Source organism: Crocuta crocuta, unplaced genomic scaffold, assembly GCF_008692635.1.
Source record: "Crocuta crocuta isolate KB4526 unplaced genomic scaffold, BGI_CrCroc_1.0 scaffold6, whole genome shotgun sequence".
Taxonomy (NCBI): Eukaryota; Metazoa; Chordata; class Mammalia; order Carnivora; family Hyaenidae; genus Crocuta; species Crocuta crocuta.
In genome coordinates this window covers 8,093,377-8,118,988 of record NW_027531917.1, presented here as the reverse complement: position 1 = coordinate 8,118,988, position 25,612 = coordinate 8,093,377, and the positions used below count along the sequence as shown (strand labels likewise).

At 38.9% G+C, this 25,612-nt stretch overlaps 1 long non-coding RNA gene across 1 annotated transcript in view; it reads left to right on the top strand.

Annotated features, from left to right (window-relative positions):
* Positions 1-25,612, top strand: part of LOC144240573 (uncharacterized) — an 80,450-nt gene that overhangs the window by 15,558 nt on the left and 39,280 nt on the right. The window contains exon 2 of the long non-coding RNA XR_013337762.1: positions 17,256-17,401. This is a non-coding gene — a long non-coding RNA (uncharacterized LOC144240573). The remainder of the gene's footprint in view (positions 1-17,255; positions 17,402-25,612) is intronic.

The following is a 25,612-nucleotide window of genomic DNA, read 5'->3' as shown; positions in this document are numbered from 1 at the left end:
TTGACGTCATGAATGGGAAAGATTCTAAATAATTAATTGGCTGAGGTCACATTGTCAATAAGAGCAGACCATAGTTTTGATCTGAGTCTGTTTTCTTTTTTCTTTTTATATTTTTAATTTTATTTATTTTTGAAGGAGAGAGATATAGAGTGTGAGCAGGGAGGGGCAGAGAGACAGATTCAGAGACACAGAATCCAAAGCAGGCTCTAGGCTCCGAGCTGTCAGCACAGAGCCCGACATGGGGCTCGAACTCCTAAACTGTGAGGTCATGACCTGAGCTGAAGTCGGACATGTAACGGACTCAGCCACCCTGGTGCCCCTGAGTCTGTTTTCTTAATCCACATGATTCTGTCTCCTCTTTGCTGAGCACTGTTTGCATCCTGGGGAGGGAGTAAGACACATAAATACTTGCCTAGAAAATGTTCTGGAAAGATACATGCCAGATGTTAATATTGATTTTTCTGTGTGGGTGGAATTATAGCTAATATTCATTATTTTCCATACATTTGTGTATTTTTCTAATTTTCTTTAATAAAGATATTTAAAATTATAACTAGAATGTTACATATATTTTAATAGTGCAGTGTCTCTTACAGTACTTATAATGCTTATGATAATAAAAGTATAAACAGAGCTTGAAGGCAGAGCTGGAACAAGACTTCAGTCTCCCTTATTTTAATTCAGTTTCTTTTCCCCCGGCTGTGTTTCTTTTACATAGTATATTAACATAATATGGTGGAAGGATGGCTTTCCTGGAAGCTAGACTCCAGTCCTACTTCTTACTCTAACCTCTGCACCTTCAAACAAGTTGCTTAACCAGTCTGGGCTTCAGGTGACTCTTTTGTGAAATTAGAGAATTGGACTCTAATTTCAGTTACAGAATTAGAAAGGTATTTGGTCCCTTTCGTTTCTGACTTTCCCTGAGTCTGTGGCAGTTTCATGTTTTTATCTTAACCAAAAGACAAATTATTCTGAAGTATAGACATTGGAATACCAGTTCATTAGCTTGCAAAATAAATTATGTGGCATCTGGACAAAAACCTTGGAAGTCTGTATTATTAATTCATTTTCTTAAAAGAGCCAAGCTATTGTTTCGAAGATCAAAACAATAGGCAAATAGTAAAAAATTCATAGTCTTTAATTTAATACATGGAAAGACAACAGTTGATTACGATACTGGAGGTTTGAATAGTTAGAAGATTTTGCAATATAGACTGACTAGCCTTGGAGTCTGAAGTTTGCTTGGTGAGTATGGAATCAGAGTAAGAGGTCTTAGAATCAGGCTGTCTAACGCCATCAGAATAAGATAGCCTGAGACATCTATGTATCTACCTGGAGACACAAAATCTGTTGCCTGTAACCGCCATATGCCACCGCCACCCATCCTTTCTAATGAGACTAGTTGTCCTTGAAATCTGTTGAAGTGTTGAAGCCTCTCTCTTTTGGCGCCTTGCCAAAGTTAGGCTCTGTTCCTATTAGAGAGACTTGTACCTTTTCTTCCTCTGTTTCCTGGCTGGGCCCAAACTTCTTTCTCTGGAGGATTGGCTTTTTTGGGTTACTTTGCATGTCTGTATCATCTAGGTTATAGTTCAACACCCTAAAGGTTTTTTTCTTTTTACCAGTCTCCTGGTTTTTGAAAGAGGGGAGCAATTCACCATTAACCTGCAAATACTGATGATGCCATTTGCTCCTTCGGTCCTGTTGGGCTAGAAGAAGCAACTTTTTCTTAAAATCCCAGGCGGAGAATAAATTAAAGTTACCTGTGAAGCCACTAGAGGACCTAGGCACCTCTACAAAGTTATTCCTAGCAACTTTGCTGTCCAAGAAAAGAAGTACCAAATGCACCCACAAATCAGCTTCATAATTCACAGAATGGGCGTTATTAACAATGTGCACCATCTGGCCGCTTCCTCTTTTTGACTAATTTGTCTTGCTAACTAGGCTCAGTTATGGTCTATGCTGCTGAGGAAGTGCATGTGCTGTCAACATGTATATATAACAAATTTTAAGACTGCACAACCTTCAAATCATTACTTTAAAAGTTTTTTTTCTTTACGTTTTCACCACCTAGCCCTAGATATTGCTTTGCTTTTATGTAAATATCTTCAGTTTTCTCATATAGTCTAAATTGACAGGGAACTTTTAGAGGATTTTTGTTTTACGCTTGATCTTAGCCAAAAGACAAAGAAGCAATAGAGGATTTTTCTTTTAATTAATATGGAGCAATATCTATGGAGCACTGAAATAGTAAACAATGGAAAGTTACAAAAGCCCCCACATTCTAAAACCCAAAAAAATTATTACCCCAATTATTGTCTGCTTTATAGTTTCAAACCCTCCATCTATATGAATTCTGTGGACAATCGAAGGTGGTCTGTACATCTAACATTATTCTATGGGACTTCTATTCTGAAAATGGCTATCATTAATCTTCCTTTCTTCCTGCTCAATATTCTCTCTATTTTAACTAGGAAAGGGCAAATTATATCATTCCTTGGCATACAGTTACTGTGGAATTGATTAAATACAGTTTCAGTAACTTTCCCATTATAGCTAGATCTTGCACTTTTTGGGAGAGATTATCTTGCCTATTAACAGATTGTCAGATCTTTTTAAGTTATACGGGACAGAGACTCGACTCCTACTAGCCTAAACAAAACAATGGACTTTATTGATTCACCACCTGGGGGAAAAGAAAAGGAAATGGCACCAGCTATGGCCAGATCTAGCACAAGGTGATATTTTCAGAATCTCTTTCTCTCTTCTATTCAGCTCTTTCTCTCTTCATGTGTTAGTCTCAATCCCTCCTCTTGCTTTCCAGCTTTCTTTTGCTGGAATCTTTAGGCCTGTAAGATACCAACTAAGCATCTTCAAAGATGGGAGAGCCAACTCTTTTCCCCCAATGTCCATATTGCAGTCCTGGGAGGGGACTCGGTTGGGTTTTTGGTTAGTCACTTACCCCCCAGAATGAATCATGGAGGTCAGAATGGTGTTGTGTGCTCCCATGACCAATCCTTGGTTATTCTTTTGGCAGGAGGTAAAGGGATTGGGTAGTATTTGTCAACAGGAAAAAAGGAAAGGATGCATTCATATTAAGCAGGCAAACAGTAATTATCCTGGCTTACTACAGCATCTAAGAATAAAGCTGTTTGCAGTATTATATTTAACTTTTCATTATGGTTAGCCAAACATTTTGGATCTTCTGGAACAATCCTGATTCCGAATACTCTATCCCACTGAGTGACCATGTGTTCAAAGTTTTGAATTGGAAAATGGTACGTCATTCTGCTCTAAGGCATATAGTGATTGGTGCTCACAGTAGAACATTTTGGTAGCTTTTTATGTGACCATCTACATGTTTTTAAAAAAGCTTTAATTATATTGTACCGGAGTACAAATTCAAGGGGAACATAATCAACAATAGATTGTAAAGAATGTAGCAAAATACTTTTATAAAAGAAAAAACAGTAATTTAAGGATTTTAGTAAGCCCTCAAACCTTGCCAGCAAATATCCTTTGCCATTTTGAACTTGTGTAACTCTCAATGCTGACACGTAAGGTACTGTTTTCTTGGCACTTTTTATGAGCTTATTAACTATGCTTTGAAATTTTACTTTACAAACTATTACTTTTTAATGAGAGAGCTCATTATAGTGCAGTGGAAGTGCTTCCCTGCCAAGTGCTACCATTTCGTAGGAGGTAGGCAGACTTTAATTTAAGCAACAGCACAAGGCTCCATTGTGCTTTGCTGTTCGTATTGGCCCCAGTCGTCTGTCCTTGCCCCTCCCCACCAAAATAAACATTCCCCCCACCAGGCATACATTTTTCATCCTTGGAACTCGAAGCAGCTATCAGGAGCCTACAAATTAATCTGTTCTGCCTCTGCTAACAGATGCCACACTGGCACCAGGCACATAGGCTGAACTCAAGGGATTCGTAACATTAAGAGTAAGTGCGAAAACTATAAGCATTCGAAAGGCACTTATTTTATTTAATTCACCAGACCTTGGCATTTTATTAAAAAATGGAAGTACAAACCCCTTTCTCATTACCCCTCTCAAGTGATTTCTCCTTTATAGAAATACAGAGCTCTATTTAATAAGCCCCCCAATAAACACAACAACCAGATGTGACCAGGAAAACTGCATGAGACCATACAGACTATCATAGAATTCCATTAAAAGCTTCAGGACCCAAGGGGCTTTTTCTTAAGGGCACTGCTCACCATACTGATTCAATACATGCATTGCGAGGATAAAGGGAACTACCAGACAGAGGAGAATAAGACGCAGAAACCGTACGCCTTTCCATGCAAGTTACCCAAGAGGCATTGCCTGTGTGGCAGTGTAAAAGTGACAACGTGTTTTGGAAAGTAAATTTAAAGGACGAGAATACTTTTGCCATCTTAACGCCCTAAAAGGGAGAAAGTACACAACAGGCTTTTAGGAATCATGAGAGACTTGGGGCATGCAGTGGTCCAATTTAAAATCCTTTTAAAGACTGCCCATTTTTTTCTTACTCTTTCTCATTTCCTGACAATAGAACAGAAAGCATTCCATGGTATGCAAGTGACACATCATTTTATGCATCCAAGTGCTTTATTCGCTTAACCATTTTTTCCAGCAATTTAAATAAATCACAGAGATGGAATTAGATTTTCCTGAAGAGCTAGAGAAAGGCAGCGAGAGGCTGAGTCACAGTTAATTTCTACTGAGCTGATAGGAATCTCACTCCCTCCATTTAGGTGATACTCATGCAGTTTGGAGAATAATGTCTGGCATCTTATCAGCCTACTATAAAGGCTGCTTAAGCTCCTGACTAATGAGTCTCCGAAATGTTTCTAATGAATGATGGGAGGAGGAGTATGAAGTGCCCTCATGTTTATGCATTTCCTCCTTGTAATGCTGGTTGATAGACGGGCTAAAAGTTGAGCACTTAAATAATTAACTCATTTAAAATGTGAATTATATGCATGATTTGCCTGACACACTACTTGCAAAGTGGAACACACACTAAAACCTCTCTGCACTGGTAGAGAAGAGAGCAAGTTATTTTAGGTCTGGTTACTCTGGGAAGGAACATTGAGTGAAAGGATGCGACATGAAAGGGAATGAAGAAGCAGAGGATCATATACTCAATTTTCTTCCTACAGGACAGAGGTCTACAGTCTTTCTAGGAAAGGGCCAGATACTAAATATTTTAGGCACTGCAGGCTACCTGGTATCGGCTGAACCTTCTCTGCTCTTCCAGAGCAGCACAAAAGCAGACATAGCAGACATAGACAGTATGTAAATGAATAGCTGTGGTTGTGTGAGAGCAAAGCATCATTTATTGGCATTAAACCTCAATTTCACATAATATGAACTTTCATCAAATATTCTTCCCTTGACTTTTTCAATCAGTAAACATGTAGAAGATATTCTTAGCTCACAAGCAGGACAAAACAGTCAGCGCCCCTGTGAATGGCCGTTTACAGTCTCACTCTGGGAGACTGAATTAGGGTTCTCCGTTTAATTACAAAGTGACTATGTCCAGGGCTTGCGGTAGGACATAAGGTTATAAAATTCTAGAATGTTAGATTCAGGTGCCCTTTAAAGATTGTGCAGTCCAACATGCTCCCTTTAATGATCATCCTTAGCATTTCTAGTTCCCTATTCCATATGGAAGAACATAGATGTAATAGTACAGTGCAAAGAGTATCGTATCATCTAAGATTTGGCTTGGTTTAGGATCTGCTTCTTGGCTTTGCAAGTCCAATAACACTTGTCAGTACTTTAGATTTTCTTAGACTAGGTGAGGCTGGCTCATGGTAATTCATCATTAGTAATTAACCTCTTAAAGCCCTTTATCCTTTTGCAATATTATGAAGCCCATGAATCTCATCTCAGAAAAGATTTTTAAAGGCATAAAATAAAATGCACTTGCCAGTGATTGTTTATAATTGAAACAAATTATGTTAAAATACAGTTATAAAATTATAAGTGAATTGTGCTATGGTCATCCTATGCTTGTTTTTAACTCAAATCACTCACACCCCTTCTATCTATACCATTAGTACCCATCCCCCGGCCTCCCACACCGCTTCTTAGCTTGACTGTGTGGTATGCTTTGGCCATTGGGATGTGAGCAGGGTCATGAAAAGCACTTGCACTTCAGTGTTTGCTCCTCTATTTTTTTTTTAAAAATTTTTTAATGTTTATTTATTTTTGAGAGAGAGACATAGCACAAGCAGGGGAGGGGCAGAAAGAGGGGGAGACACAGAATTGAAGCAAGCTCCAGGCTCCATGCTGTCAGAACAGAGCCCAATCCAGGGCTCAAACTCACGGACTGCAAGATCATGACCTGAGCCAAGATCGGAGACTCAACTGACCGAGCCACCCAGGCGACCCATTCCTCGATTCTTGAAATCTAGAAACCCTACATGAGAAAGTCAGGGCTCACTGGCTGGATGACAGAAGACAGATGGCTCATGACAATGAGATGATTCTACACCTTACAGCTCCTTTCCAAACCACACAAGTGATGTGAAGAGATACCAGTCAAACCTGTCCCAAATCTACAGTCTCCCAGCTGATGCGTGGATTCCAGAGCAATAATAAATGTTTGCTGTTTTAAGCCTCTGTGTTGTATGATACCTTGTTCTGAAGCAAAAGCTAACTGCTTATAACACCATTCCCTTTGCCCTCCTACACCATCCCTTTCCAGTCTGCTGTCTGTCCTCCAAGTTTAAGGAGATACCACTGTGCTCCAAAGGCACTCTGCGGAAGTACATTTCTTCCCAACCTTTGCCCACCATTCCTCAGTCTTACGTTCTCCCACTGAGATCCTAGACAAGTTCACCCAAGCATCCCAAGTGTAACACAGACATCTTGCGGAAATAACTCACTGGTCTGATTCCAACGTGTATCTCTTCTGTTACAAGGAAGGAGTATGACAGTATAATAAACTCGTCTTTAGGGGGAAGTTGAATGTAGAATATATCACATAACGCAAGGCTTTGCAACAAGGAATAAACTGCCAATGATAGAATTTTAGGAAGCACAGGTGCCTGGGTGGCTCAGCTGGTTAAGTGTCCACTTCTGATTTCAGTCCAGGTCCTGAGATCGAGCCACCTGCACCAGGTGTAGAGCCTACTTAAGATTCTCTCTTCCCCTCTACCTCTGCCTTCCCTTCCTTTTTCTCTAAATAAATGACTGAATAAATAAATAAATAAATAAATAGAATTTTAGCAATCAACTGAGATATTTATAAGCATATAAATACACAACACATTTTAAAATTAAAGAAACACATTTGTTGAACTTATTATACCATCTCTGTAGCCAGGGCTAGGACTAGGGTAAAGCCAGCAATGTTTATAGGACACAATATTTAAGAAGGTGTTTACTCTCAGTGCCCTGCAAGTGTACAGAGTGGATACTTCCTTAACTTTCGTGCCCCCGGTGCCCAGTCTCAACTCTTGTCTGCTCTGCAGCATCATGCAGCCATTGTGCTTCCCAATATTTGCTCTCACTGTGACAAGACACTGTTGGTTGCAACTGTGACAGCTGTTTCTCTCCTTTTCTGTTCTTTCTCTTTTTCTTTATCATTTATTCATTTTTAAGAGATGGACACAGAGCATGAGTTGGGGAGGGGCAGAGAGAGAGAAGGAGACCCAGACTCTGAAGCAGGCTCCAGGCTCTGAGCTGTCAGCACAGAGCCTGCCACGGGACTCAAACCCACAGACTGAGAGATCATGACCTGAGCTGAAGTCACTTAACTGACTGAGCCTCCCAGGTGCCTCTCTCCTTTCTGTTGTGCTGATACACATTGAGTTTTGTGCAGGTGCCTTTACAGAGCTTTGTGTTTATGAATGGGCTCCTGACCCACCCTAGTAAGCAATCAAGATAAGTCTAAGACAGGGGCGCCTGGGTGGCTTAGTCGGTTAAGCGTCCGACTTTCGCTTAGGTCATGATCTCGCAGTTCGTGGGTTCGAGCCCCGCGTTGGGCTCTGTGCTGACTGCCAGCTCAGAGCCTGGAGCCTGTTTCAGAGTCTGTGACTCCCTCTCTCTCTGACCCTCCCCTGCTCACGCTGTCTCTCTCTCTCTCCTAGAAATAAATAAAGCATTAAAAAAAAATTTTTTTTTAAAAAAAAGATAAGTCTAAGACATGCATGGTGCCCCACACCTTTTGCCAGTTGATTGATTTGCACGAGAGGGATTTAATCTTAGAGGATGGGACATGAGGAAAAGCTGCTGGGGTGCTTCTGGGAAAGGTAGCCTCCCTAATCGAAAGAAATGCTCAGGAGGGAAGCCTCTTTTCCTGGCTAAACATGGTCTTCTTTGCAAATGATGCCTAGCCCTGATACAACCAGTTACAACTATGAGGGGTGGATCACTGACATGCTGGAGATGGCAGATTAAAGTGATGTCAAGCACCTGGGTCCTTTATGACAAGGCTTAGCCACAGAATTAACCATAAATGAGTGCTACCTCTGGACATTTAAAATATGAGGTAGAGTTTTAAGCTGCTTGTAGTCCAGTTTCTGTTAATTGAAGCTGAAAGTGTATGTGATGCAACCGAATACTCTGCAGAAAGAGCTTGCTTATGGGGGAGACTGCACTTCCTTCATGCTGTAATTAAACAGTGTACAAAATATCTCCTTTCATTCTAAGCATGGCTAAAGAAACGGCAAACAACTTATGAGATCTGAGATCTTATGAATTCATGTAATTTAATTTGTGGAGTGAGCTGTATAGCCACAGGCTGCTGATTAATGAATGCAGCAAGGATTTTGCAACCTCTAGTTACAGAGAAGGCATATCAGGACACCAGGGTGAGAAACACAGGTACTAATAAGCAGAGTACCTCTGGTTTATACTATGGGAACAAGAAGAGCAACCAAGAAAATTGGTGGAGAAAAAGGAGGCTCACTTACATTTAATCTACTGAGATCTACATCAGTGATGATTTAGAAAAGCTGATGGGCTGATGGCTATCTGTCTATAGAAATAAATCAAGAGAAGATATGTCTTGCTCTGGAGACTCTTTTTTTTTTTAAATGATTATTTATTTTTGAGAGAGAGAGAAAAAGAGACCACTAGCAGGAAAGGGGCAGAGAAAGAGAGGATCTGAAGCCGTCTCTGCACTGAAAGCAGAGAGACCAGTGTGGGGCTCGAACCCACAAACTGTGGTATCGACCTGAGCTGAAGCTGGATACTCGTGACTGAGCCACCCAGGTGCCCCACCGAGACTTTATTTTTAAGAGAAATTAGAGATATGAGAAGAAAACCATGACATCATAACTGTACAGGTTGTATAGGCTGGGTTTCCCTCCACAGCTCTACCCCATATCTACACTGGGAGTGTGAAACCAGAGAGGAAGTTGTTGCGGAATCTGGTCTGGATCACCCGGCGGAAGAACCAAGCGGCACTCAGAGATCTTGGAAGGGAGGAAGTTTATTTTACACCGGTGGGCTCAGAGGAGATCATTCTCCAGAGGTCTGAGCCCAGAGCATTAGCAGAAGGAACAATTTATAGCCAGTTACTTCCGCATTCCTCATTAATCAGGAACAGGTGTTTCCTATTTATCCTGTGGGCCATCTTACGGCAGATTTTCCCTATCAGCGTTACTAATGGGAGGGAAGAGAAGCTAGGGCACTGGTTGAGGGAAACACAAATTAAGAAAATCTGAAAGCACGCAAAGTGAAATGATCCACTGTGAAGCGGAGATGAGAGGTGGTATTGATAAGAGAAGTCAGGAGGGACAGCCGTGTCCACTGCCTACCTACCACCTGCCAGGTTTGTTACCACACCTCCTCATTTAATTTCCACAACAGTCTTGAAAAGAAACTTTTTACCTCCATTTTACGGATGAGGAAACTAAGACAGTCATCTTATGTGACTTGCCCATCTAGGTGATTGGGTTGGGATTCAAATTCAGGTCCAGTGTGTCACACTGTCACAAATAAAAAGTCTTTGAATTTAAAAGTGCAAGGTCTGTAAGATGGGAGGAAAAAAAATTAAGTCTGCCTTAGATATTTATATGTAGAATCCTTCAATTTGTGAATGAATGGTAGGTGTCTGGCATGATGTGCGGGGAGAGGGAAAGATAGGTTTCTGGGCAATGCAGAATAGACAGGAAGTGGTCTTGAGCAATACGATTTCGTTGGAAGGGGTTCTTATATGAGGTAGGGAGATACGAAAACAGAAAAGGCCACAAGATGAACTAGGATTGAGGGTATAGTGGTATGGTCAGCCAAGCTATTTACTCAGCGCCTGGAGCTTTCCCACATGGTCAGTAGAAAGGGAAAAACAGGGAGACAGAGGTGTAATTGGTTGGGTTTGGAGGTGGCCCTGTGAGGCACCACAGTTTTTATCTGCAGCGTAATCCTATTGGCTTCTTGTTGTCTCTAACTACAGTCCAGCTTTCTATCTAAGTTAGAATAGGCTTCCTAAGAGGGATATATCCCAAGTGCCGGGGGAATATGCTTCTGCTTGGATTTTCTGGGTCAGTTCTTCCTGGGGCAGGTAGCCAGGAAGAGTTGCCACAAGTTACCAGATCAGGAGGAAAATGGCCATCAAGAGAAATCCCAGAGCAGCAGTCTCATATAACCTCCATTTGCCAAACCATGTATTGTGGATGTTTCACATTCCCTTACTTTCAACATGTCCCAAACTGAACTCATTTTCTTTTTTCTAGCCCTGCTTTGTCTGTCTTTGTAACCACAGGTCATCACGTCAAGACACGTATGCCAGAAACCATGGTATCATTCTAGACTCTTCCGTCTCCTCCTCTGACACATCCGGAGTCCCTCCAAGCTTCCCTCTTCAACTACTCTCTCCTCGGTTAACTCCTTCCACACAGTTATCATTGCCCTGCACCAGATCCTCACCATACTGTATCTGGATTCTTCTAGCAGGCCCGCCCTTCTCATCCAATCCCTTTTCAGTTCATTCCCCACACTGCCCAGAGTGAAGGTTTTACCACACTCCCTTGCTATAATTAGCTCCTGGTGAGTTATAGCATCAAGCCCAAGCTCTTTGGCTACTCACTGTAGTACGTGAGTCTCTTCGATAACTAGTTGTAAGTACTCCTTAATCCTTGTCTCTTCCTATGATCTGTTTTGAGCTTTGTTATTTAGCAATATCTAACAGTTTATAGTTCTCAGAACATGCTGTATTGTTTCATGCCTTTAGGTCTTTGTTCATGTCTGGATGTCTTTCTCATCTTTGAACACCTTGCTAACTCCTTAATCATCCTGTCCAGTACATTAGTCATCGTCTTCTTCAGGAATCCTGAACCAAAGATGAGGCTAAGTATCACCCCCTCCCTACCCCTCTTTGCTTCTGTGCTCCAAATAGAGCCCTCATTAGATCCCTAATTTAACATATAGACTTTTTCTGTCTAGGTATCTACCTCCCTCAGAATATTATCGAATTCTAGATGGCAGGACCATGAGACTTGCTTAGCTGTATGTTCAGTAGTCTAAATAATAGACACATACGCAGATAATAACTGTTTAATAAATCAAATGAAAATTCTCTTACACTGACCAAAGTTTGCTGTTTGTATTCATCATAAACACATTCTCACATGCCATAAAGAGCTGGAGGGATACCCTAGGCTGGTGGCCTGGGTAATACTTGTTACATTGTCTAATTAATAATACTTAACTTCTGTTTTAAAGAAGCAGAGAGGTGTTCTTTTTACAAGTACCTTTTTTAAATTGTGTAAACAGGACTTTGGGGACTAATGTCTAAATCATTACAAGACGATAAGGGTACCTATGTGGCTCAGTTGGTTAAGCATCTGACTTTAGCTCAGGTCATCATCTCACAATTGATGGGTTCGAGCTCCGTGTTGGACTTGGTGCTGACAGCTTGGAGCCTGGAGCTTGCTTTGAATTCTGTGCCTACCCCTCTCTCTCTGTCCCTACCCTCCTCTCAAAGATAGATTAAAAAATTAAATCATTACAAGAGGATATACTATAGTTATTTCTTTGCTAGATTATCATCTGCAGGTTGAACTCAACCATGAATCTCTGGGAAACATCATTTTGAGGTCAATGTGTATCTCCTGGTTTCTTTTTCCTTGTTCACCTATAGAAGCTAGTTTGAATCTTATGATATTGTAGGCGAAGTGTGGAGTCCATGGACTAGGCTTGAGGTCAACCTGGGAAAATATTTTTTCTGAACTTTCAGTGGACTAATTTACATCATTTGGGCCTGTGGATAAGACACAAGAGCCCTTGGGAACTGAGTTTTAAGAGCTTACAGAGCGGATGACATATAGCCATTATGCTTTTCTTGATATCAAGGAGAGTTGAAAAATTGATGTTTTTCTCTTACAAAAATAGACTTTTTGCAAACTATGATACTGGAAGAAATGAATTTTGTACATTTTATGCTGCAGGCATAGGTATAGGTGGGGGTTTTTTCCCCTATTTTATTTGGAAGGATTGTCTTTTTGCTGATCTACATGTACGCTTTCAACTGGTTTCTTAATAGGTGTGAAATTATAACAAATAATGATTATATACCCAGAATGGTGAGTGCCCTGAGTATGTATGGAGCCAATAGATGTTGCTTGTTGACAGTGCAATATTTTACCTCTCTCATCACAATGAGCGGAAAAGCACTGGAGACAGAAGACCTCATTCTAGCCCTGCTCTGTATAACTAATAAGCTTTGTGCTCTTAGAAGAGCCCAGGGTATTCTTTGGGCCTCAGTTTTCTCATCTGTGAAATGTAAGGGTTGAACTTTATAGCCTCAAAACTGTCTCTCTAGTTATAAAAGTTTATATTTGGTACTGAAATAGTCAAAGTTTTAATGCGTGGATAATGGATTTGTGATCACATTTACCTTTCTTTTCTACTTTCCTGTGGTTTCAGTTTTTCTCAGAATTTTTTACTGGCTTGTTCTAGAAAATGAAAATAATGTGTGGAATTACATTGCTTCTAAAAAGGCTAAGTCACATTATTTAAATATTCATTTTACATACCATAATACCAGTATGTAAATTATCTCATTTAGTTATTACATCTGCACTGAGAGTTAATTATCCCTACTTATGATAAGGAATCTAAGGGCAGAGAGATGAAATAATTTCCCCATGCAACTAGTTAAGGTACAGAACCAAGATGCTAAGCTCTCCATACGCATTCCTCATAGACTGTGCTGCTTCTGTTTATAACATTTTAGTATACAAGGAATTGGGGAATAAAAAAAGATTGGTCTAAGGAAGTTAGCCGGACCTAGGGATGCTAAAATAGGCTGTAATTAAAATGCTTTAGAGTATTTTCTGTTTTCTAGTGGTTGAATTTTAAACTTTACCAATGTCATAGCTGGCTGAAAGTACACTCGCCATCTGTTGTTAAAATCTCCAATCTTCTGGCTGTCCTTTTCAAATGGAGTGGTGTATGCACGTCTCCTCCTTAGTGATGTATGCTGTGCTTTCTATGAGCCACCGATCTGCCATCAATCCAGCCTCTCTACTAGCTGTTACCCAGCATCAGTGACAGATTTCAAGCAAAACTCTGCAGACTTGGCCTACAACCAATTCACGCTGCCTGACTTTAATTGCTTCTTAATCCTTTCATTAATCTCTTGTTGATCCTCTAACACAGTCTGCACAAGAGCTATTCCAAACCTTCACTCACTTTCAATTCAGGGTCCCATCCCTCCCTCTCATTCTGAAGTGGACAGTTTCCCTTCTTTATCAAGAAGTTAGAGACTATGAGAGCCTTTTTTGGGGGGGGGTCCTTTTTTTCTTTTTCTTTTTTACTTTTTTTTTTTTTTTACAGTTGAGCGTGAAGAGTGCTTTTCTTTACAGCTAATGCTTCCACTTGAGTCCCAGATGCCACAGCTTAATCACCTCTCCCTCCAGTGTCATTAATCTTTTTTTCCCTTACTTCGACCATGTTGAAATACACATTCCTTAACCCTGCACTCTGCATCACTCAACTTTCGCTAAACATCTTTCTTTAATTTCCAAAGTTGCTCTATTTATCTATATTCAGCATCTCCAAATTTGCATTATCTATCCCCTCTCCAGTTCCTTAAAATATTTATTTTGAAGCTCTATAGTCTAGTGAAGCTATAGTCTAGTGAAGCTACTCTCTCAAAAGACCCCAGGGTCCATTTTCCATTTTCTTATGAAATAGAATGACTTTTTATAGTTCTTTTTGACATCTCTTCAAGTACTTGATTTTTAATTCTCTTTGTCCTGACTTTTTTCCTCATTTCTAAGACCTTTTCATGATTCTTCTGGTTCCCCCATGGCTCTTCTTTCCATCCTCTATATGTTCTTCTGTTATATGATGTTTCATTTCATAATGAGTCTCTGAAATACCTGACAACAAACTTGTATCTCTTCTAAGTTATAATCCTAGGCTATTTAGATATTCTACTAGTTTTAGTGGTCTAAAATAATTTTTGTTTCCCCCATAATTTTTTGCTCTTTTCTTCATGTCTTCAATGATAGAAATAGTACTGCCTGTGCCCCATTTACCCATTTCTCTTCACCTGAACCAATGTGATTACCACCTACTGTATTAGTTTTCTATGTTATATAATAACTTACCACACATTTAGTGGCTTAAAATATATTTATTATGTCCTATTTTCTCTTGGTTAGGATTCTAGGCATGGCCTAGCTGGGTCCTCTGCTTAGGGTCTTATGAGGCTACAGTAAAGGTACTGGCTGAGGATGAGGTCTCATCTGAAGTCTCAATGGGGAAATGATCCATTTCTAAACTCCTACAAGTTGTTGGTAGAATTATTTTCCTATTTTTTTTTTTTTTTTTTTAGGGAAGAAGAGGTGTGTAGCTTTAGAACTAAGGGTGGCTTGCTTCTTCAGTGCTGTTGTGAGATCAAAATTAATAGGAGATCTGCTGCCAATCTATCTATGTTAAACACGAGAGTGGTAGCTAATCACTCTTACCATGTTTATTTGTTTTTGTTTTTTGGCTCCACGCAAGGCATAGGTCCTGACTACGCTCAAAGGAGAGGGACTATAGAGGGCATAATGCTAAGGGGCTGTCTTAGAATTTTGCTTATTCTCTACAGGACTCAGACAGGGGAAAGAAGTGCCTTTTATCCAGTTATTGGAACAATTTTGGAGCCAAATTGCATAAACATACAAAATGCACAAAAGACACTTTAGTTTACTACAGATATTCTAGGGAGGAAATAAAATTGGGTTTAGGAAACAGATAAGATGGGTCAAAGAGCTGCCATTAACTTTTTCACCAGATGATTTAATTCAGTGCTTAAGCTACCTGTGGTAACAGATCAGTATTTTTATTTGTTTGTTTGTTTGTAACATATCTGATCTATTACACACCAAAACTTTTGTAAAATTACATATATATATATATAGAGAGAGAGAGAGAGAGAGAGAGATCTAGAAAATGAAATAAAAAAGAAAACAAAAATATATAAAATGAAACCAATATTTTAAATCCTAGATAAAACAGACATAAAATTGCTCTGTTAAATTCCTATAAAAGTTTCCAAACACGTATTCTTAATATCTTTCTTTCTTTTTTTTTTTTTTATCTCAAGGACATATGACAGTTTGAGGACCAGCAGTGTCTATAGTCTATACTCTGAGCAGGACTGATTTAATGCATTCCCGCAGCATAAATTCTCCTGGGTATATATTAATTCCCTTTTCTAGATTCAAGTCTAGATCTCTTTTCTGAGCTTTTTTGTTTATTCATTCACAAATGAATTATTGGGCACTTATTGTTGGTCAGGCACCGTGCAGCACTAGACAAAATGCTAGCTAAATTGATGCCTTCTCTTTACACATCTTTATTTCAGGATTCAAATGATTTCAAACACAGCATGCATGAACTTTGAAAAGTAAACTTACAATCTTTCCAGTAGCCTGCTATCCCTACTGTGACTTCTAGTTTCACAGAAACTGTGAAAAAGAAACCAGATAACTTACTTACAGATACAGATTTAAAATCCACTGTGAAAAAATCTGTCAATAAATCTCTTTCTACAGAAAAACTAAGATCAGAAAAATGAAAAAAATGATGACTTAGCCATAGAAAATAAAATTGTGGAACAGTTAAGAACACACAATCAGAGTTATAAATTGGAATGAAAGTTCAAAAACAAGAGAAAGATGTCAAAATTAGAAAAAGGCCAAGATTGGATATAGAAACAAACTAATGAGCAATACCAGAAAGTAACAGAATATCTCATGAAAATGAAATTGGGAAGAAACATAAGCTCAAGAAAGATTCACTGTGGTCAACTAAAGAAGAACTATCAAAGATAAACTTTAGGATGATGATGGTATGCTTTCAAGGAAGGTGTTATTGACTGAATTTACATCCTTGGTGGTTAGTAACTTTACCTCCAGAAATGTATCCAATATGAATAGTGATTATGGTCAACTAAAGAATTTCAAGAAATTCAAAAAGTCGTATTTCTTGGAGCAGGAAAACTTCCACACACCATTGGAAGATCAGGTCTGACAGCTTATCATGCTTGGTAGAATACAGAATTAGAAGAGTGGTTAAGGCAGGAAATGGAGGTGTGAAATCAACATGCAAAAGAAGAGTCTCTTGGTGATGATCTCTTTAGATACAATCCTAGTGTAAAATGGAGAAGATGACAGGATTTTATAAAGAAGCCACAGAAAAACATTTCCCATTAAGCATTTGTGTCCATTTCCTCTAGGATACATGAATAAGGTATATAGAAGAGATTTAAATTACAAATGTTTTATGGCCTAAATTTGTTGAATAAAATGTACAAAACTAAAAAAAAAAAAAAAAAAAAAAAACTCTACTCCCCAAAAAAGGACTAGAGTGCTGCTCTGTCTCCTTCCTTTCACTCTTTATATCTAGCTTTCACTCCTTGTCAGTTCTCCCACTGACACCCCTCCATTGCACCCAGCTATCTGGGCCACCACCTCCTCTCTGGCTCTTGTAATCTACGTTGACCCTCCTCTAGTTCGGCCTCACACTTCTTTCTAAACACAGACTGATTGCCTCTCATTCTTTGTAAACTCTTTGGTAGCTCTAGTCACCTCCCTGGAATGTTCTGGTTCCTCTAACTTGTGCTGCTGTTCACAACCTGGTTTGTGCTTCCCACTTCCATCCACAAATTTGCAAAGTCAGAATTTTACTTATCTACTCTTTACTCCCTCATGTTTTCTTTCCAGGATTTCAAATCTGTCTATTGACATAGATCTCCAGTGCTACTACATTTGTTCAGGCACCTAACATTTCCCTTGTGTTCCCTTGACACAGAACCTGAAGCAGGCTCCAGGCCTGTCAGCACAGAACTGACAGCACAGAGAGCTGTCAGCACAGAGACTGATGTGGGGCCTGAACTCATGAACCATGAGATCACGACCTGAGCTGAAGTTGAACACTCATCTGACTGACCCACCCAGGTACCCCTCAAGAGGATAACTCTAAATTCTAAACCTCATATGTCATTGCTTTGCTTTGCTTAAGACCCCTCATAAGTTCCTCACAGCTTAACAATAAACCTGAAAATCTATCAAGGTCTCTGTCTATATATAGGTTTGCTTTGTTTTGCTTTGTTTTTACAAACAAAGTGATTTACAATCACTATAACATGGTTAAATTAAAGAGTATCATCATACGATACAGTAAAATTTAGACATATTCACACTGACACCATACAGTATATTAAAATGAGCAATTATAAAAGAAACTGTTTAAGTTATCCACATGTTAATCAGTGTCTCTGTTTGCACAGAGAAATTAAAAAATAATTTTATGTTTTCCTTCTGTTATTTTTTACTTTATCATATATCTTATTATATCACATATCATATATATTTGCATAATATGCATTTTTAATAGTTTATTGTCAAGTTGGTTTCCATATAACACCCAGTGCTCATCCCCGCAAGTGCCCTCCTCCATGCCTATCACCCCCCATCCCCTCCCCCCAACCCATCTGCCCTCAGTTTGTTCTCAGCATTCAAGAGTCTCTCATGGTTTGCCTCCCTCCCTCTCCCCAACTATTTCTCTACATATAGTTTTAATGGACTGATTCCTGATTACTTCTTCCTCTCTTGGCTCACTTCCTTTCTGGAGCTTTATTCCAACCACACTGAATTATTTGCAATTCCTAGGATTTGCCATGCTCTCTCTTGCCTCAGTTCTAGATGTTTGCTGAATTTCCTCCCTGACACAACTTTCACTTGATCCTTTATTTGAGTATTTCTTTTGTCCTCAGCATTGGATCACGTACTTTTTGTTTTTGCTTTTGTTTTGTTTTGTTTTGTTTTCCAGGAAAATTTCCATGCTGCATCCCCAGTCCCTGTCTTTGTCTACCTTCATGGTAGCACTGTCTAATTCAGCTGTAATGTCAAAAGGAGATGGCTGGTATATTTTCCATCATTAGCCTGAGAATACATGAATTTAGAAATTCTATCACATTTTCATTTTGAAAGGATATATGAAAGGATTCTAGAGAATGCGTTTTTACACACATTTTGGGTACAAGCTCAGCCCCCTTAATGAGTTCAAATTGATGTATCTTTCTTCTTCACTTCTTGCTGTCACCACCCCGGTTCAAGATCTCATCTGGCATATCTGGAGTGTCACTACAGCCTTCTAGTTTGTTGGACTATACCCACTTTTTTGGAATCCATTTAAATGCTTTTTCTAAGGTGTTAACTATCCATTCAGAGATCAATGAATAAATATTTGGTTAAAGGCATTTAGTTTTTCAATCAAAAAAGTTTTTTCAGTACCTACTCTATGCCAGTCACACTTCTTGATGCTTCGGCCACATCAGTGAACAAAGTAGAAACGACAAAATAAAACATAGTCCTGGGAGCTTGCATTTATTTTATTACATTTTGGTGATGACATTTTATTTACTTTATTTTAAACACTGAAATGTATATATAGCTCAAATGATACAGGTGTAGTTGCATATTACAAGTAGAGAAAGCCATGGCTCCTTATGCATCTGCAAATGTTGTATCCACTGCCCTATATCGGTTATCTATCACTACAACCGTGTATTTATTACTGTGCAATAAGCTTTCTCAATCTCAGTGCCTCAAAAGAATACACTTGTATTATTTCTCATGAGTCTGTGAGTCAGCTTGACAGTTCTGCTGATCTGGACCAGGCTCAGCTGATCTCAGCTGGGTTATCTCACACGTCTGTGGAAATCTGGCAGATCAGCTAGAGGCTGCTTCACCTAAAATAGCCTTACTCATGTCTGGCTGTGTGCTGGTTGCTGGTTGAGGTGATAGAAATAACCATGCCAGATATGTCTCACCACCTAGCCATCTAGCTTGGGCTTGTTCACATCCTGGTGACAAGGTTTCAGGAGAGAGAACAGAATAGATTAGGCCTTTTGGAGCCTTAGCTCAGAACTGGCACATGGACTCACTGTTGGCCAGAACAAGTTCTACTATCCTGTGTTTGGGGTAGTAGGAAGGCATGGTTAAAAAAAAAAAAAAAAGTCCATCAAATACTTGCCTTACTTAGTTCAGTCAAGCTAATGAGGTTAATAAAGAGTGAAATAAGCCTTCCAGGGAAAGCATCTAAATTACTCCCAGGAGACCCTATCTGGAGATAAGGTCCATGGTAAAAGATAAAATACAGGTAAATTATAAAGGCAAACTAGCCTCATTCATAGAGCTTTAGAGACATGTTACTGCTTGAAAGCTCTGATATTAATAACAGAGTCTTTGCTTTTTGCTTTTGTTTTTGTTTTTTTTCCCCATCCTCCCCCCCACTCCCCGCAAGACATCTTATATAAATATATGATGCTGAGAGAAGATGGGGGAAAAAAAAGAAGAAAAAAGTTCCTTAGCTTTAAGAATTTGCATTTTGGGGGTACTTGGGTGACTAGCTGGTTAAGCGTCCAACTCTTGGTTTTGGCTCAGGTCATAATCTCATGGTTTGTGAGATTGAACCCTGCCTTGGGCTCTGTGCTAACAGCTTGGAGCCTGCTTGGGATTTTCTCTCCCTCTCTCTCTGCCCCTCCCCTTCTTGTTCTCTCTCTCTTTCAAAATAAATAAACATTAAAAAAACACAAAAAAAACTTATAAAAAAAGAATTTGCTTTTTGCATTTGTAAATTCAATTCTGTCAACTTTTAAGAGTTGGAAGGAAATGAGATACATGTTTTTAAAAATGACTTTAGAAAAATTGGAAAGGAGTTAATTTTTAGTTAGATTTTCGTTTATTAAAGAATATTCTGTTTTCTTTAGGATAGACTGTATTATCTCATATGCTACTTACTTTTCAAAGGAAATTTGGAATTGTTTAAGTTAAATTTGAATTTTAAGACTTTTTTTTTAAGGGGCACCTGGGTGTCTCAGTTGGTTGAGCTTCTGCTCGGGTCATGATTTCACGGTTCATGGGTTCAGCCCCGTGTCCAGCTCTGTGCTGACAGCTTGGAGCCTGGACCCTGTTCTAGATTCTGGGTCTCCTTCCTTCTCTGCCCCTCCCCTGCTTGTACTCTGTTTCTCAAAAAGTAAACACTAAAAACATTTAAAAAGACTTTTTTTTAAAAATGAAGCTAACACCAAGGTATACTCGAAAAGGAGAATAGAATCTCAGTTAAGGGTCATACAGTATAATTACTACAGAGTATTAATTTAATCACCATAGCCTATAACATATATGGAATAAAGTAATAATATTGATGTAAACTATTATATTAACAGAAAGTTCATCTCCTTTTCTGAATAACATGGGCAGCCAGGTTTAAGTCTTAAAACCCCAAATTTGTATTTTGCTCAAGCAATCTGGGTCTTATTATATTAGGCAAACACTATTCAGGAGAACAGTGGATCATGTAAATACCTTTAATATTATTCATGAATTTTACTTCCACAGTAGGTTGGAAATATGCTACAGATATTCTCTTATGAATGGCCTTATTTAACTTCTGATATTGCATTTCTGACTTTTTTCATAGCAATATAAAGAGGCTCTGATTTACCTCCCTGCTGTGGATTTAGTGTTCTTTTGTCTCTACATTTTGCTCCAGTTTTCTGAACAGTTTCTCCTCTTTATTTACCTTTCTACTTTTTTTTTCTTTATCCTTACAGGCCTCTTGGCACCATTTCATATCAACATTCAGGATTACAGGCCTGCGTTAATAAGTTCAGCTTTCGACAACACACAGGTTTTGTGTGTGTGTGTATGTGAATCAGCCTGTAATTTATGACTACTTTGTAGACATGAGACCACTAAACACTTGTGCTACAGGACAGCTTTGAGAAGCACACTGCTCCTATCATCTGATGTCTTTTGGGTGTATTGTTATCTCAGAAGAATGAAAAAGAATATGCAACATCAAAAACTATACAAAACACCATTGTACTTCATATATTAACATATTTCTTAATCTCCATAAATAATTTTTCCACTTTAATGAAATAATATTGAGTTAAGGTGAGCATCCTTAGGAAATGGAGTCAGGAATAAGGTAAACACCAAAAAAATTAATGAAATTTATTTCCCTTTATTGTTCAGTTACCTCCAATTACATTAACTCATGCTATTTATTCATTCAATATTCAATAAATATTCATTGGGTACTGATACAGCAGTGAACAAAACAAAAGTTTTGATCTCTTGGAGTTTCTGTTTTTAGTTGAAAGAAACAGGAAAGAAATAAAAAGTTGACCAGGTGCTAATAAATGCTGGAACAAGAAGTAAACCAGGAGAAAGGTACCCAATGACAGTTATAATTTTAGGTATTTTGGTTGCATCATCACTGGCAGGTGATTTTTGATTCAAGCCCTATGTGAAGTAAACAAGTGAATAGTGTGTATCTCTGAAGGAAAGATTGTGCCTCACAAAGGTGTGTGCCAGGTGTGTTAAAGACCAGGGCAGAGGGCCAGTTTGGCTGAAGGGAATGAGTGATGGGAAAGTGGGAGATGAGGTCAGGCAGGTGGGTGTGGGGGGGTGTAGACACTATAGACAGTAATGGGGGGGGCAATCATGCTTAGTCCACTGGGCCAAGGAAAAGGTTCAGGGTTTTGTTGATAACATGTGAAGTCATGGGAGGATTTTGAGCAGAGGAAAAATAAGCTCTACCATGATTTAAAACAAAAATCATGTACCAGTTCTATATATATAGTTTGGTAGCGTTAACTATATTTATATCATTGTGCAACAGATCTCTAGCTCCTTTACATCTTGCACAATTGAGACCTTATACCCTTGAACAACTCCCTCCAGCCCTTGCCAACCACTGTTCTACTTTCTGTTTCTATGAATTTGACTATTTTAGATACTTCATCTAAATGGAATCATACAGTATTTGTCATTTTGTGATTGATTTATTTCATTTTGGCATGACTTGTATATTTTTGAATTAATTGTTATGTTTTCTTTATGTTATAGCTTCTATGTGGAAGGGCTATATAGACAAAGAGAGAGGCAAAGGTGGAAGCAGAGGTTCAAGTTTTGAAGCCATCGCAGTACTATAGGTAAGGGAGGATGGTACCTTGAACATGGCTGTACCAGGAGAGGTAGAGAGACTCTGGATAGATTTTTAAGGTAATGCTAATGAGATTTGCTGAAATTTTGGACATGTGATGTGACAGAAAGAGGAAAAGATAGGAATTATTATATAGTGAATTGACTGAATCATTCAATCATCAATCCCTTATCCATCATTGAAGATAATCTTTGTAAAATCTCTTTAAATGCTGCATGGCTTCTATAAGAGTGTGCTGATGCCAAATCAGCTTAGTTGATGGCTCAATGTTATTATTTGAATTTCAGTTTTTATATAGGTCTCCTAAATAGAGATGTGCATGGTATAAAACCTAAGGTATGGGTATGTCAGGAGAAAGGATATGGGAAATCTGGCTGGGCCAGGAAATAATGAACATTTTCAGGTAGAGGAAAATAATGTGATTTTGACAGTAAGTTGGCTCCACACCACCAAATATTTTGGAACATTATCTAGATGATATATCACGAGCTGTCATACTTCTGAGGTCTACTCAGTGTTATATGAGTGTGGTATGAGCTGCTAGAAATCTGTGACCTAGTGAAACTTAAGGCCTAGGGAAAACAGGAGAGGCAGAAAGGGAAGAATCATACTTTCCTTTCCATTTTTAGGTTGATATTGAAGGCAAAAGAAGAAAAGAGTTCTATAAACAGATTTTTCTAAAGCTAAATGTGTAGAATACTAAACATAGCCAATGAGGAATATTTCTAAGAGTTTGAAAGTTATTGGCCATTGGCTTAAACTATACAATGACAAACCATTTAGGGGCAGCTTGAGATTTGTAAAAACTTTGGTTGTGGCATGCCACACTTCTTAAAGAGACAGTAAGAGGTGTGTTGAAAGGACGCATGGTCTCCTAGGCTGTGTGCTTCTCTAACATTGTGTTCAGTATTTTCTTGATTGACAAGAGGAGATGCAGTGGGTGTTGGGGAACTGTACGTTGGCCATGTGTACTTTTTGGGGCCATTTTTAAAGCATGTCAGGCAGAATTTTGTAATTAGCTGAAAAGGCACCCAATTCAGTTTCACTTTGCTGAACCCAATCTTTAGGATTGACAGCATGCCTTTAATAGATTCCTTCAGTAGATAATTAGACCAGTTTAACGCAAGCACTGCATGAATTAACATTTGCACTTGGGTATGAATATTCAGGGCTACAGTGCTTTCTAGGGTGTGAGTTGTTTGGCCAGGATTTGCAGGAGTCACTATTAGGTGTTTGTGATGTATTGATTAGTACAGAATGGCACCAATTAGAGGATATGGAAACGTCCCTGGAGTCAGAGAGGATATGCTTATTGGTGGTTCTTATGCTTTTGCCTGTAAACTCTAACCCAGACAACAGATTGCCTGCTTTAACTAGTCATGAGCTTCAGTTTTGATGTGAATTTTAAATTGCTCTGCAGAAAACTACCAAGTTTCCTGGCCTTTCCTGGAATTCTGCAATCTGTTAATCTCTCCACTCTCTATGAGACTTTTCAACTGTGCGATTAACCCAAAAGATCATATGCTCTAGATGTTATAAATAAATAATTGAATAAATAAAAAAAGAATCATTGGGCCACTGAAATTTGCTTTTTATAGTGATAAAAATTGCTTTGGCACAGCTTGCTAGTGCATCAAATATTGGCTCAGAACTTTATTTGCATTTATTTGGGGCTTTCAAAGAACTTTACGCTATTTACAAAATCATCTCTGAGAAAATAAAAACTTAAATGTGCGTATCTTTAGGGTAAACCTAGTCAGGGAGCATGGAGGTGGAGGGAAGGATTGGATAGCTGAGAATAAATCAAGGTAATATCTCTGTATGGTGATTTAAAAGGGAAATAAGATTTTGAAAACTTCAAAAATAAATTTTCTGAAAACTGAAAGAGGTTGTATAATGTGGTGATAAACAGTACATTCTGGAGCCAGAATGCCTGGATGTGAACCCAGCTCTAGCAGTAGTTTACTAGCTGTGTGACCTTGCGTAAACTACCTAAACTTTCAATTCCCTAATCTGTAAATAGTATGATGACAGTAGTACCCACCTGTAGGTTTGCTCTTCCTATTTTCTCATTAACATATGTATAGCGTAGACACTTTGAAATGGTCTTTCCTAAAGTATATAAAATGTTGAATGTAAACTTTAAAATATTTCAAACACTTCCTACTTACCAGACGTGATAACTGTTCACAAAACGAGGTACGCTACTGATTGCCTTCCCTTCCCGAATCTGCAAGTCCCCAGCCTCCTCCTCCGTTCCTCCCCACCATCCAACACTGACCATGCATTTTGAAGGTTCATATCAGGTCTAGCTCACAGGTAGTTTTCATGGCCTGGAAAGCAACCAAGTGATTTTAAGTGTATCCTCTCCATGATTTTCAATATTCTAGTCCTACATCTTTGGAGTGCTGCAAAGAAGCTTATATAAATTTTATACAACATCGGCTTCCAACCCATGCATTGTCCCACACTGGATTTTAGGGCATTTGGATCATGGTATGGAAAGAATGTTAAGAAACTTCTGTTTGCCATAATTGAAAATGCCTCCGGGACTGAATTTCAGTAGGAGTAGACCCATGCTGCTGTCAATAAAAGGGAAAGGGAAAAGAAAGCCCCTCTGTAGAAAAGTAAGTGGATTCCCTACCCAGCAGAAATGAGGGGTTGTATCACCCTGGGCTCATTTAGAAATAGCCTGAAGGCCACCTATTCTTTCTTTATGGCTTTTCTAAGGGTTAAAGTAAATAAAAGTTGCTTAAATTGAGTTGGTGAGAGACCTCAGGTCTCAGAGTTGTAATGAACGCTGTATGCCAATGAGAGCACAGGCGTCCTTGCTCTTACATATCCCTGTGATGGCAGACTTTGCACACTTGGAAACAGTGCTTCTGCAGAGGCAGAGACATGGGAGCAGCTGACACTACGTTCCCAATGTGTCTAAGAAACCTGAAGGATGCTTACAGACCAATGCAAATTTCATTAAACCGAGTTTATGTGTGGCTTTTTAATTGAGATTCATCAAATACTGTATAATCGTAACCTTTTATATTTTAATTGTGTGGACAATGAATGGCAGTGTCTTATATCTGCAGGGAAATCATTCATTTTACTTGCCATTCTGCACATGGAGGAATCTAAAACCCCTGATTCCTCAG